This window comes from Antechinus flavipes, chromosome 1 (genome assembly GCF_016432865.1).
Source record: "Antechinus flavipes isolate AdamAnt ecotype Samford, QLD, Australia chromosome 1, AdamAnt_v2, whole genome shotgun sequence".
Taxonomy (NCBI): Eukaryota; Metazoa; Chordata; class Mammalia; order Dasyuromorphia; family Dasyuridae; genus Antechinus; species Antechinus flavipes.
Window position 1 is genome coordinate 538,652,149 of NC_067398.1, and position 13,142 is coordinate 538,665,290.

The 13,142-nt window shown below is 34.9% G+C and overlaps 1 long non-coding RNA gene across 2 annotated transcripts in view; it reads left to right on the forward strand.

The window, feature by feature from the left end:
* The window catches only part of LOC127544116 (uncharacterized), a 276,661-nt gene that overhangs the window by 145,316 nt on the left and 118,203 nt on the right, over positions 1 to 13,142 (forward strand). The window lies entirely within an intron of this gene.

The window sequence follows — 13,142 nt, forward strand, 5'->3', positions numbered from 1 at the left end:
TTCTGCCACTGCCCACTTAATAAGTGACATGTACTGTCTTTGACATACATCTTCTACCCCCAAGAGGCAATGATGTCTGGAGTCCACACCCTCTCTACCTCTGAAGAGTTTGATTTCAACTGATCTAATAGTTTACTCTTAAAATCATTTCCTGTTGCTCTTAATCTCTTTCATTTTCTCTTGTGTCTGCTCTTCTATTAACTTTAATTAAATAAAGTCAAGTAATTTCAGTTTGATAAACAGAGAAGGAAGTTTTAAATGCTTAAAAAATAATAATTGGTCCTTTCTACTGGAAGGAAACGGGGAAACAGAAATCTTGCTTGCAATATCCTTCTAGAATTGTAAACAATTTTTTTTTCTTCTGGAATAAGCATTAAATGGAACATGTGACAGTTCCTCAGAGGATTGTAATAAGCTAATTGAGTGATATGTCTTGCAACAGTAACACTTGGTCTCAGTACAGTGAGACAGTGAAAATTCTGAACTCTCTGACCTTAGGCTTTCAGGCAGGTATTAAAGCCCTGAGGCACTGCTTACTCTTGGTCTAAATTAGTTTAGTCTCCTGTCTTTTGACAATGTATCATAAAGGATGGAAGTAGTTTTTCTTAAAGATATATCACAGACGACTCAGCCAACATACAGGCTGGGAGAGATGGAGGCAGCACCTACATAATGTTAAGCCACCCAGGTAAAAAGTGGAAGGCATCCTATGGATTGATTTTGGATATGTTTTCTGCAATGTAATGCCAAGCTGTGGAAAGCAGTCTGGCCCTGTGGAAAAAGTGCTGAACTTGGTGTCATAAACCTGAATTCAAATCCTTACAAGTATGTTATACCACTCAATACACTGGCAAGGGCACTAAATTAAAAATAGTTAGCTCTGTCTGTCAGTAGATCTGTGTTCAAATTCTGGCAGTGCTACTTAGAACCTTTGTGATCTGGAAAAGTGTCTTCTCCTCTCTGGGTCTCAGTTTTGTCATCTCTGAAACGGGGAGGTTTGGACCAGACAACCTTTTTGGTCTCTTTAAATTCCAGATCAAAGATTTTATGAGCTTTTTTTAAGGGATGAATCCCTGAGAATGATTGACATCAGAAGACCTTGACAGAGAAATTAGCAATTTTCCAGGGAATCTAATTTACCTAGATGATCAGTCTGCTTAATTCAGGCCCACCATCTTTCTTTTTTCCTTCTAATAGTATTTTCATTAATATCATAAGGAGGAAATTAAGTTTGAATTATCTAGACAAGTGTTTCCATTATTTACTTTGCTTTTCCTGGGTAAACAATGTTAATTTCCATTTCTTCCTCTGAAAAAATAGCTGATAGTTATAGTTTCTATAGTATCTATAGTTTTATAGCACATATAAAAACTATGTAGTTTTTATTGCCAGACACTGTGTTAAATATAGTGCTTTTGGAATCCACTCCAAAATATTATCTCATTTTTTCCCTTACAACAAAACTGGGAGCTAGATATTATTATTATCCTTATTTTATAGTTGAGGAAATAGGCAAGCAGAAGTTAAATGACTTGCTGAGGGTATTGTAGTTACTGTTTCACATATGAATTTAGGTCTTCCTAACTCCAAGCCTAAAATTCTATCCACTTTGTCACCTGGTTGCCCCTAAAGAAAATTAGGTAATAAAATTTGGAAAATACATTCCAAGGCACAGCTCCCTGAATATAATAAACAATGCATATTTATTGATTTATAACCCAAATGTTAACAATTCCAAACTTTGTGTATCTGCAAAAAATGGGGAGTAGCTAGATGGCAATGGAGTCAGGGGACCTGAGTTCAAATGCAAGTCCTGAGTTCAAATTTGTATTTAGAAACTTAGTAGTCCCTAGTTGTCTGACCTTGGACAACCCCAATTGCCTTGCCAAAAAATGAGCAATTTAAGGTTCTTATTAATTACTATTTTTAAAATGACACTTTATTGTCAAGGACCCTACTGTGTGCAAATGTGATTCTTATTCATGGGGAATTTTACCTCTAAAAATTACATTATATAGTTGTATATTTTAGAGAATTCAATTTTGTATTTGCAAAATACAAAAAAAATCTCTGAAAAGATATAGTATAGTGTAGAGGTAGACAAATGATCATGGAATCAGGGAGATGGGTTCATAAGGCAACTCCAATATAATGAAAAGAACAATGTATTTAGAGTCAGAGGACCTGGGTTGGTGGGAAAAATCATTTAATCTCCTGGGGAGTCAGTTTCCTGAATTTTAAAATGACGGTATTTGAGTAGTTGATCTCTCAAGTCCTTTCTAGCTCTGTGTCCATGATCTTCTAATCCTATATCCCATAATGTCTCTGAACAAATCACTTAAAATTTCAGGACTCCAGATAACTTTCTAATACCACAAGTAGAACAGCTGTGGATTTACATTGATAGAGGAATTTTCCTGATTAGAAGGTCACTGCACTTAAGATGTCACAGTTGCATCTCTCACCCTAATCTATAAATAAGCCTCTTAACTTTCATGCCTTCCTAGAAATCATCCTAGGGAATCTTAGAATCTCAACAATGGGAGGACACTCAGAGATCATCTAGTTCACCCTGTTCCTCACAATTGACCTTGTGCAGCATGCCTGATAAACAATCGTTCAAAAGGTGCTTGAGAAAAAATGTCAAACTATTGCATTTTTATACAGCTTTAACTGGCCTGCACAGTATATAGAGTGCTGGGCCTGGACTCAGCAAAACTCATCTTCCTTCCTCAATGCAAATCTGGCCTCAGGCAATTACTAGCTGGGTGACCCTAGGTAACTAACTCACTTTACCCTTTTTACCTCAATTTTGTTATTTGTAAAATGAAACAGAGAAGAAAATGGTTAAACCATGCCAGTATCTTTGCTAGGAAAATGCCATACAGAGTCATTACAAGTTAGACATGACTGAAAAAATGAACAACAGCAACAAATTGGTAAGAAGTTTTCATTATCTGCCTTCAGGCAACTTCCATTCATTTCTCCTAGTCCTAATTAATCTTCTATAGGACAGATGCTTAATGAATATTCATTGACTAACTGACCCATGCTCTTTGGAAAATATAGTGTTGATTAACTGACTCATGCTATTCCTAAAATATAGTGTTCAGGATTGAATATGTTTTAGTTTTTTTCTGACCATGGCAGAGGAGTCTTGCCTTTTCAATCTATTAATCTAATTCCTTTTAATATAGTAACTAAATTCCAAAAGCAATAGGTAATAAGTTTTCCAAAGGCAACAAATAATTCTTAAAAGCTTACTATATGCCAGGCACTCTGCTAAGTGCTTAGGATACAAAAAGTAACAGAAAGAAAGATAATTTTCATAAGGAAAACAGTTCATGAAGGGGAAGTGAAAAAGGTACGACATGGTATAGAAGTCCAGGCAATCAGAAACATAGTTAAGAAGGAGATGAAGTTTGGCTGACCTAGGTCCTTGACAAAATGGAGGTTGTGGGAAGAAATTACCACTGAAAGAAGAGGACTAGCATGAAGAGAGATATTCCAAGATGAGAATGGGTTGTATAGATCAATGGATATAGAGGATGAGGAGATGGCAGCTAAGGGGATAGGCCAAGATGGCAGAGAGGAGCCAGGTCTTTGAGTTCTTCCTGACTTCCTTCAGGTCAACACAAGATCAAAGCCTCTGAATGGATTTTGGAGGGATGGAATCCACAAATATTTGGTGTGTAACAAATTTTCAGTAGAAGGTATTTTGAAAGAACTTCAGAAAAGATCTGATTCAATCAGACATAGAAGGAGGCAAATGAGTGTAAGGGTAGGACAGGACAGAGGGCAATGTGTCCTTTTGGCCCTGGGGAAATCTATGGTAGGTTCTTAGCCAAAATATAGCAGTGTTGGCTACTCTGTCCTGGTTCAGAAGCCAGTGGATCAGCAGACTAGCTGTGAGACATCCAACATAACTACAGAAGGCAAATAGTAAGCCCAGAATAATGCAGGATTGGCATGCCCAGCCAGCACAGTAAGTCAGCAGCACTGGGTCAGAGCAGCCTAAAGTTGTTATTGCCTGTAAAGGAAACTTGGGACAATTTCCCTTTTGCCTTACGAACAGATTTTAACCTTTAAAAATGAGTAAAAAAAGAGGCAAAAAGAACTCTGATAATAGACAACTTTTTATGGAGACAGAGAAGAATAGATCTAAAATCCTGAGGACACTAAAGGCATATTGTCTCTAGATGAAACCTCAAAGGGTGATATAAATTGGTCTCTATCTCACAAGCCTCTTGGAAGAATTCAAAAAAAGGGTCTAAAAAGAGAGTTGGAAGAAAAATGGGGAAAGGAAATGAGTACTTTGCAGGAAAGTTTGGAAAAAGGAACATAGAAATTATGTGAAGAAAACTTTTTTTAAAAAATAGATATAGAGAAATCAAAAAACATATAACTCCTTAAAAAATAGATTTGATGAAATGGGAAAAGAAACCAACTCAAAGAAAAATGGAATTTGTGAAATGGGAAAAAACCCAATAAGCAATATAACTCATTTAAAAGCTTAATTGGCCAAATGCGAAAAGAGATAAAAAAGCCAACTGAACAAAATAATTCACTAAAATTTAGAACTGAACAAATGGAATGAATCATTCAAGGAGACAACAAGAATCAGTTCAACAACCATCCCCTACCAATGAAAAAAAAAACTAGAAGTAAATGTAAAACATCTCATTAGAAAAACAAATTTAAAAAACCCCTGGAAAATAGATCTAGGAGAGACTATCTAAGAATTACTGGACTTCTCCATGATGAAAAAAGAGCCTAGACAACATCTTTCAGGAAATTATCAAGGAAAATTGCCCCATTTTTCTTAGAATCAGAGGGTAAAATAGCCATTGAAAGAATTCATCAATCACCTCCTGAAAGAGACCCCAAAATGTAAACTCCAAAGACCATCATAGTTAAATTTCAGCATTATCAGATCAAGAAGAAAATATTTCGAGCATCCAGAAAGAAACAATTCAATATCAAGGAGCCACAATCGGCATTACCCAGGTTTTAGCAACTTCCACTTTAAAGGAGAAGGGCCTAGATTACAGGGGTCCCCAAACTATGGCCCATGGGCCAGATTCAGCAGCTGAGGATGATTATCCCCTTCACCCAGGGCTATAAAGTTTCTTTATTTAAAGGCCCACAAAACAAAGTTTTTGTTTTTACTATAGTCTGCCCCTCCAACAGTCTGAGGGACAGTGAACTGGCCCCCTATTTAAAAAGTCTGAGGACCCCTGGCCCTAGAATATGATATTCCAAAGGGAAAGGAACTTGGACTGCAGTCAAGAATCACATATACAGAAAAATTTAGCATCATATTTCAGGGAAAAAGATGGACGTTCAATGAAATAGGTGAATTTCATTTAATTCTGATGAAAAAACCAGAGCTGAACAGAAAATTTGATTTTCAAATATAAAATTCAAAAGAAGCATAAAAATATAAAAAGGAAAGAAAAAAACTGTTTCTTTTAAAAATTAAAAACTTTAATCCCTGTATGGGAAGGTGATATGTTTAACTCTTGAGAACTGTATCTTTTATATGGATATACTTAGAATGTAAAAGTATACTTTGATTTTATTGTGATGATATAAAAAAGAAATTAGAAGTGGAAAGGGGATTGTACTAGAAGAGGAAAGGGAAGGTAAAATGGGCTAAATTACTTCTCATAAGGAGGCAAAAAAGATCTGTTTTAGTGGGGGAAAGAAGAGAAGGAGTCTGAGCATTGTGTGAATCTTACTGTCTTTGAATTTGGCTCAAAGAGGGAACATCAGACTTATTTAGCTTACAGAGAAACTTCGGTCACTCTACAGGGAAGTAGGAGAGGAAAGGAGAAAGGAAAGAGGGAGGCTAATAGAAAGGACAATAGAAGTAGAAGGGGAAAGGGATAAAAAAAGGGGAGGACTATAAAAGTGGAAAGCTGTTTGAGGGAAATGATGGTCAGTCAAAACACTTGGGAAGAGGGAAAGAGGAAAAGGAAAGATAAAAATATAATTTGGGGAAAATAAGATAGCCGGAAATACGAAGTTAGTAAGTTTAACTGTGAATATGAATGAGATGAATTCTCCCAAAACCCAGAAGTCAATAGCAGACTGAATTGAAAGCCAGAATCCTTCAGTATAATGTTTACAAGAAACACATTTAAAGCAGAGTGATAAATACAGAGTAAAGGCAAAAAGCTGGAGGAGAATCTATTACATTTCAGCTGAAGTTTAAAAAAAAAAAAAGCAGAGGTAGCAATCGATCTCAGATCAAGCAAAAGCAAAAATAGATTTAATAAAAAGAGACAAGGAAGGAAATCACATTTTTCTAAAGGGAGGGCAGCTAAGACAAAGTAAAAAAGTCTGAAAGATTAGAAGCACAACGACATGGCTGTTTAGTCAAATTTTATGATAGTCTATTCTTGTGCAGTTTTTTTTTTAAACACAAGTGTTGGAATATATATCTATTTCTTTTGTAGTTCATTTTATTAAATTCACCATTTGAACCATGATTTTCTTGGATTCTGATTTTGTCATTTAACATTTTAGCTATCCTTCAATATTTCATGCTATTTTGAAAATTGATAATTGGGTTATTGATGCCTATATCTGGGTCATTGATGAAAATATTGAATATAATAAACTCAGGAGAGCCCAGAAGTCTTTATTAATAACTGCAAGAACTTTTTTTTTTAGTTTGTTAAGAGTTGCAAAAGCCTTTACGAATATTTATTTTATTTGATACAACACTTCTGGAAAGTATGTGCTATCACCATTTTACAGATGAGAAAATTGAGGCCTATAGAACTTAAATACCTTGTATTGTGTTATATAGCTAGCAAATATCAGAATTTGAACTCAGATTATAGCATTCTATCCATTGTAGCACTTATCTGTCCTAATAAATAGATCATTACATACTTTCTTCTAGGTTGAAATTGATTTTTTAACAGTCCTTTTTGGTCCCATCTAGAGAGAGAGAGAGAGAAAGAGAGAGAGCAGAGACAGAGACAGAGAGAAAGACAGTGACAGAGAGAGACAGAGAGGGGAGGCACTTTATGATTATTATCTCTTGCTTACTCTGAGTCTTAGGTTCTGGCAATAACCGAAACTAGAAAGACAGAATTTTTCAGGAAAAGGGCTGTTCTCAAGAAGTTTCCAGTGTTTTCCAATTATCTGGAAAGTGTAGGTGAAGTCAAATAAGGCTCTAAACTTTGAGTGCTTATCTTAGTGCTCCAGACACTGACATCATTTGAAGCCCACCTATGTGAAGCTTTGAGAGCCTTTTTTCCAAGAAAAAAAAAGAGAGTGAAAAAGATTAGACCCCAATAATTATTTGATGATAGCATTATGTTCTGTCTTCTGCTAGACTTTCTTCTTCAAACCTTTTCTGGCATTCCCATTCACGTCAAGGATGGCCACCAGCATGTGCTGTCTGGGATGGAAACTTCCTTTACCATGGTGATAAGATTGTACTGACCATAGAAATCTGGAAGTACTGACGTTATCCCCTACCTTTCCCTTCTCTGAAATGTTTTTAGCCTATTCCAGAAAACAGTTAAAGACTCACAGATGATAAATCACCAGACCCATAGTTCAGATGGTTTAGTGAGAATAAAAGAAATCTTTTTCTCCCTGCTGGCACTTATTTCTTTATAGTGTGCCTTGCTGGGAGTTGGTGATATGAACATCAGCTGAGTGAAATTGTGAGGTGAGAGGGAAAAAACAAGTTTTTAGCCATGATTGTGTGGTAGGTTTTCCAGATTGCATGAGACAGTTCAACTAAAATGAACAAATGAATTATAAAGGCATTCATTAAGTGCTTACCATGTATTACAAAAAAAGAAAGAGAAATCAAGATATTCATGCACTTAAATAGCACACATTCTAATGGGCAAGATGGGGACAACACATATAGGAGGTTTCAGCTTGAAGTCACATAAAAAGGGCCCTATGATCTTTGCCATATACTGGCAAAATATCCTAGAATTAAGTATTTTTGGAATGAACTAATATATTCTAAATATGGATTCATGTTGTTCTTCAGTTGTTCAGCTGTTCTGATTCTTTGGATCATAGCATTCCAGAACCTTCAAAATTCTCCATTGTCTCTCAAAGTTTGTCCATGTTCATGTTTATTGTTTTCATGACACTATCTATTCATTTCATCCTCTTCTGTTCCCTTCTCCTTTTGCTTTCCATCTTTCCTAACAGGGTCTTTTCCTTTGAGTCTTGTCTTCTCATTATATATTATGTACTTTAATTTTGAGAACTGATATTGTTTAATTTGGGGAACAGTTCTTATTGATTTTTAAAATTAATAATAATTGTTAGCATTTATCAAGTAATTAAGCTTCAGCTTCAGCATTTGACCTTCCAGCAGATAGCCTGAATTAATTTCTTTAAGTATTGACTAATTTGATCTCTTTGATGTGTAAGGGACTCTCAAAAGTCTTCTCTAACACCACAATTCAAAAGTATAAATTCTGTGGAGCTCAGCTTTCCTTATGATTCAAATAAATTGACATATTAGGTATGCTTCTTAATTATATTAGCCTGGGTGGAATATTTAGTAGGACGACGTGTATGCTGTACATTGTCTCCTGCACAGTCATTTAATTCATGAATAGTTTTAGAAGAGGTCATGGAATCAAGCAAAACTAAATTATATTGCTTGATATAGAATCTAATTGGCTGATTTGAAGCTATGATCTCAAGCCCAACACAATACCAGGAAATGAAAATTTAGTTCTTGTTACTCAGATGTCATTGTATACACTATAGTTAATAGGGACTTATTTTCCCACATTCTTCTTTTCTCCCCTTAATCTTACTCACAAAATAGAACAGATAAAACAAATGAATTAATAGTATTATTTCTTTAACTTAAAAATTGATAGCTCCATTTCTAGACTAAGGTTAAAATGGTAGGAATAGTAAGAATAATGAATAGAATGCTTTGATAGTAATACTAAGAAATTTCAGCTATGTTTGACCTTGAACCAGATTCAGAAAAAAGGAACAAAGTTGTCTTATCTGTTGATTGTACCAAGAGTCCTTGATATCAGCAGTTATGAAATTAAGTCTGTGTTCATTGTCTTCCTGGTTAATCTCCCCTCCTCCAATCCTAACCCCAACAGATATAATTGGAATCTTGTATTCAGACGGAATGTTGATTGAAGGTTTGATTTTTGTGGGTGTTTTCTTTTGTTTTGCATTGGTAACTTTTGCAAGAATATTCTCTTGCCAGCAACAATATTAAATCTCTAACAGTGTACGATGCAATTTGTGTCAACAACCTCACTCTAGATGCTTGGCTAAGACAACAGTGCCCTAAGTGCTTTGAGCAATCATCCTTAACTTGAAAGGCTATGTTAACCACACTGTGAAATGAGTTGGTTCAAAATGAGCAGTATGGAATACAAGATGATTTAGTTGTATTATCTAACCTGAGTCCGAGAGGCTGGCAGAATGCTCTGGAATGCAGAGTATTGTTGGGAGCATTTGGTCCCCATTTGGTTAAATTCTGAGTCATTTTGTTAACAAATAATCCTGCAGGGAGTGGGAAGACACTAGTAGCCCAGGTTTGTGACATAGTGGCTTCTCTGTATTAAATCTCTTCCCATGCTATTCTCTTAGACAGGTAAAAATAGGTGGGGAGGAGAAGAGAAAAAGACAGAAAGAGATAAAGAAAGAAGAGAGAGAGAGAGAAAGAGAAAGAGAGAGAGAGAGAGAAAGAAAGAGAGAGAGAGAGAAGAAGAAGAAAAGAGAGAGAGAGAAGGAGGAAAGGAGGGAGAGGGAGCGAGAGGAGGGAGGGAGAGAGAGAGTTACTTTTATTTTCCTTTTAAAATGTTATTACCTTATAAAATGGAGTTATTGGAGTTTGCTTTTAAGAAATTCACATATCTAGGCCTCCTGGGAAGAAGAGTCCTTTTTCTAGCTCATTGTAACTGCAAACACAGCCTTCCTTAGTGATTCCTTACATGAAATTCTCCTGTAGTAGAAGCGACCCTTAGTTCTTAGATTTTTGTTACTCTTTGAACTTATACTTTGTCAGGTAATATTTATTCAATGGTTCTTGTGGACCTTCATTCAGAGGTATACCAAGTGTGCCTTGGCACACTCTATTATCTTAAAAAAATTATATATCATTTAAAATTTTGTATTTCAAAGATAAAGTTTAGTTTATAATTAAAATAAGTTTAGCCACTTTTTATTTTCTTTAGTTTGATAAATAAAAAATGTCCTTTTAAGTTTAATTGTTAGTATATGTTCACCTTTAATTAAAAAAAAATCCTTAGTTGTATATGCTAATGACATGCTGGCCCTGTATTTAACAATGGTATCAAATTCAAACAGGAATGGAGGTTTTTAAACTCTACATAAAGACCCTGAGGGCTACATATTGACTTTGAAAACAACAAATGTATAGATTTCTTTTTTAATTAATATATTCACACTTTAAAATTAGATTGGAATTACAATTTGATCTGGTTTGGCCTGCACTTGGGAATATTGTGGGTTGATAGGGCCAATAGGCCACATATTTGAAACCTTTGTTGAAGTGGATGACATGAAGGAATATGGAGCAAAGAAAAGATGTGATTCTTTCCCAGCATATAGCTTAAACTCTACTTTTCCTAGTCAAGAGATATTGAGGCTATTCTATCCAAGACAGGTGTTACATAAATGGACTTTATTGTGTGACAAACCACTCTATTATCTTCCCAGAGATAAAGACTAGATAGATTAGAATAACGAGGGCAAAGACATCTAAATTTTTATATCTTCCAAGCACAGTGACCATAGTATATGGTCAATACTTATTAAAGTATCATAAAAGCTGGAAGGGATCTCCAAGATCACTGACTCAATTTCCCTGAGGCCTAGTAAGATTAGGTGATTTGTCCAAAGTCATACAGGGAACATATAATATCTGTGGCAATAGTCAATCCATTATTAGTGGGCATTTAACAGTTATTATTCATAAAGAAAATTTCATCTTGAAATCCTAAAAATTGCTGAAATAACATTTTGAGAACAAAAGCAAAATAGAGAGCAAGACTCACTCCCATGGAATGAAGTCATCACAACCATCACAATTCTATTCCCTTCTATAATTAGTTGTATATGTGTATATAGCACCACATCTTTCTTCTTTACTTCCCATATGCAGACATTAAGTTCTTTTGATTTTTTTAAACTTTTAAATGTCTTTCATATCTATTTATTTCTTTTCATTCCCACTATTCCCAACATGGTCCATACTCTCAGCACCTTACAGCTGAATTACGGAAATAACTTTCCTTCCATCTGGCTTTCTGCCTCCACTGTCTCCTCATTTCTGTTTTGCATACTACTTACTGTCATAATAATCTTCCCTAATCATGGCTTTTAATATATTAGAGGTAAGAGAAATAAGTATTTATATAATGCCTATTATATGCCAAGCTCAATTTTAAGTGTTTTACAGATAACTCATTTAGTCTTTACAACAACCCTGTAATAAAGTTGCTCTTATTTTACAATTGAGGGAATCTAAGGCAGACTTGCCCAGGGTCCCAGAACTAATAGGTGTTTGAAGTCAGATTTAAAATTCACATGTTCATGACTCCAAACTAAGCAGTCAAATCATGGCACTACCTAGCTGTCTTTTCTTCCCTTTTTTTAAAAAAAAAACCTTTAATATCTCCTTCTACTCTCCCTCATTCATTTCATCATGGGACTCAGATGACTCCCAAATTTCCGCATATTACCTTCATCTCTATCCCAAACTCTGGACCTGAATCATAAACAACTGATTATAGGCTCTTGAATATCACCTGAATGTTCTTTAGAAATATAAAATTCAGGATGTTCAAAATGGAACTCATTATCTTTTTCTTCAACCTTATGGACTCATAATTTCCCTTTCTGCATAAGGTACCATCATCTTTCAGTCAATCGCTTCAGAGTTTTCGTAGTCAAGAGACACTGAACCTGATCTACACAAAGTAAATATTTCCAAATGGACAGTTAGTTTCATTTGACATAAACCTTCCCCCCCAACTCATTGCTAGACTATTCTTCCACATTTTCAACTCTTCATTTTCTCTCGTACCATATATTCATTCAACTAATTTTTAAATTTTGTTGTTCTTTTTTCAAAATCTTGTACATTTATTTCCTCTTAACTCATAGAACCACTGCTCTAGTTTAACTCTTTCCTGAAAAATGGCCTCCAAATTGATTTTCCTACTTTTAATCCCCCCACTCTTCTCCACTTCCTCTCAAAGTAGCTGCTAGCATCATTTCCTGGAAGAAAAAATTTGACATATCACTTTGCTATCTTTAGAATAAAATATTGATTCTTCTCTTTGACTTTTAAAAAATCTTTTACAAAAATGCTTCAATTTACCTTTCCAGACTTATTTCACATTATTTCCTTTTATCAATTCTCCATTCTAGCCATAATATCCTATTTGCTATTCTCTATTTTCAGAATTCCACATTTCTTCTCTGGATCTTTGAAGTGAGTCTCTATCATTTCTGGAATTTTGGTGACTCTTCTGTAGAGGATTTCTTATTACAGGACATGTATAAGAGAAGCACAGGATAAGAGGGCATAGATGAGCCTTAATCTGCATCATTTGAAGAAGTAGATACAGTAATGAAGAATTGACCCACTACTCTGCATTTTTTCAGTTTAGCCAAGACAATGTGCACACAAGGAAGGAACTTGTGCAGTACAGAAAGGAATTATATGTGAAAGTTTTTCCCCTATCTGTATGAGACAAGAAATAGAAGTATTGAGGTGTCTATATCTCTTCTAGAAAGGCCTTTTCATAGATACAACATTTACTACATTCTGGGTACTTAGTATATATTAAAATATATATGTAGATATATGTATGTGCAAATTTTCATATCAATCTTAAAAACTATCTACCCTCACTTCTGTTTTCCTATTTAATAATACTGTTTTTTCTCTAGACTAGTTCAGCAGTACTTTCCACTTCTTTTTTTTTTCTTATAGATCCTGCTATCTATACAATACATATGAAAACTATGCATAATTTCTTCTTCCTAGAGAATTCCTTACATTATAGCTAGTCTCAGAGAAATGATTGGGAATTAGTACTCTTAATGGATATTCAGAGTTCCATAATTATTTTTATTCT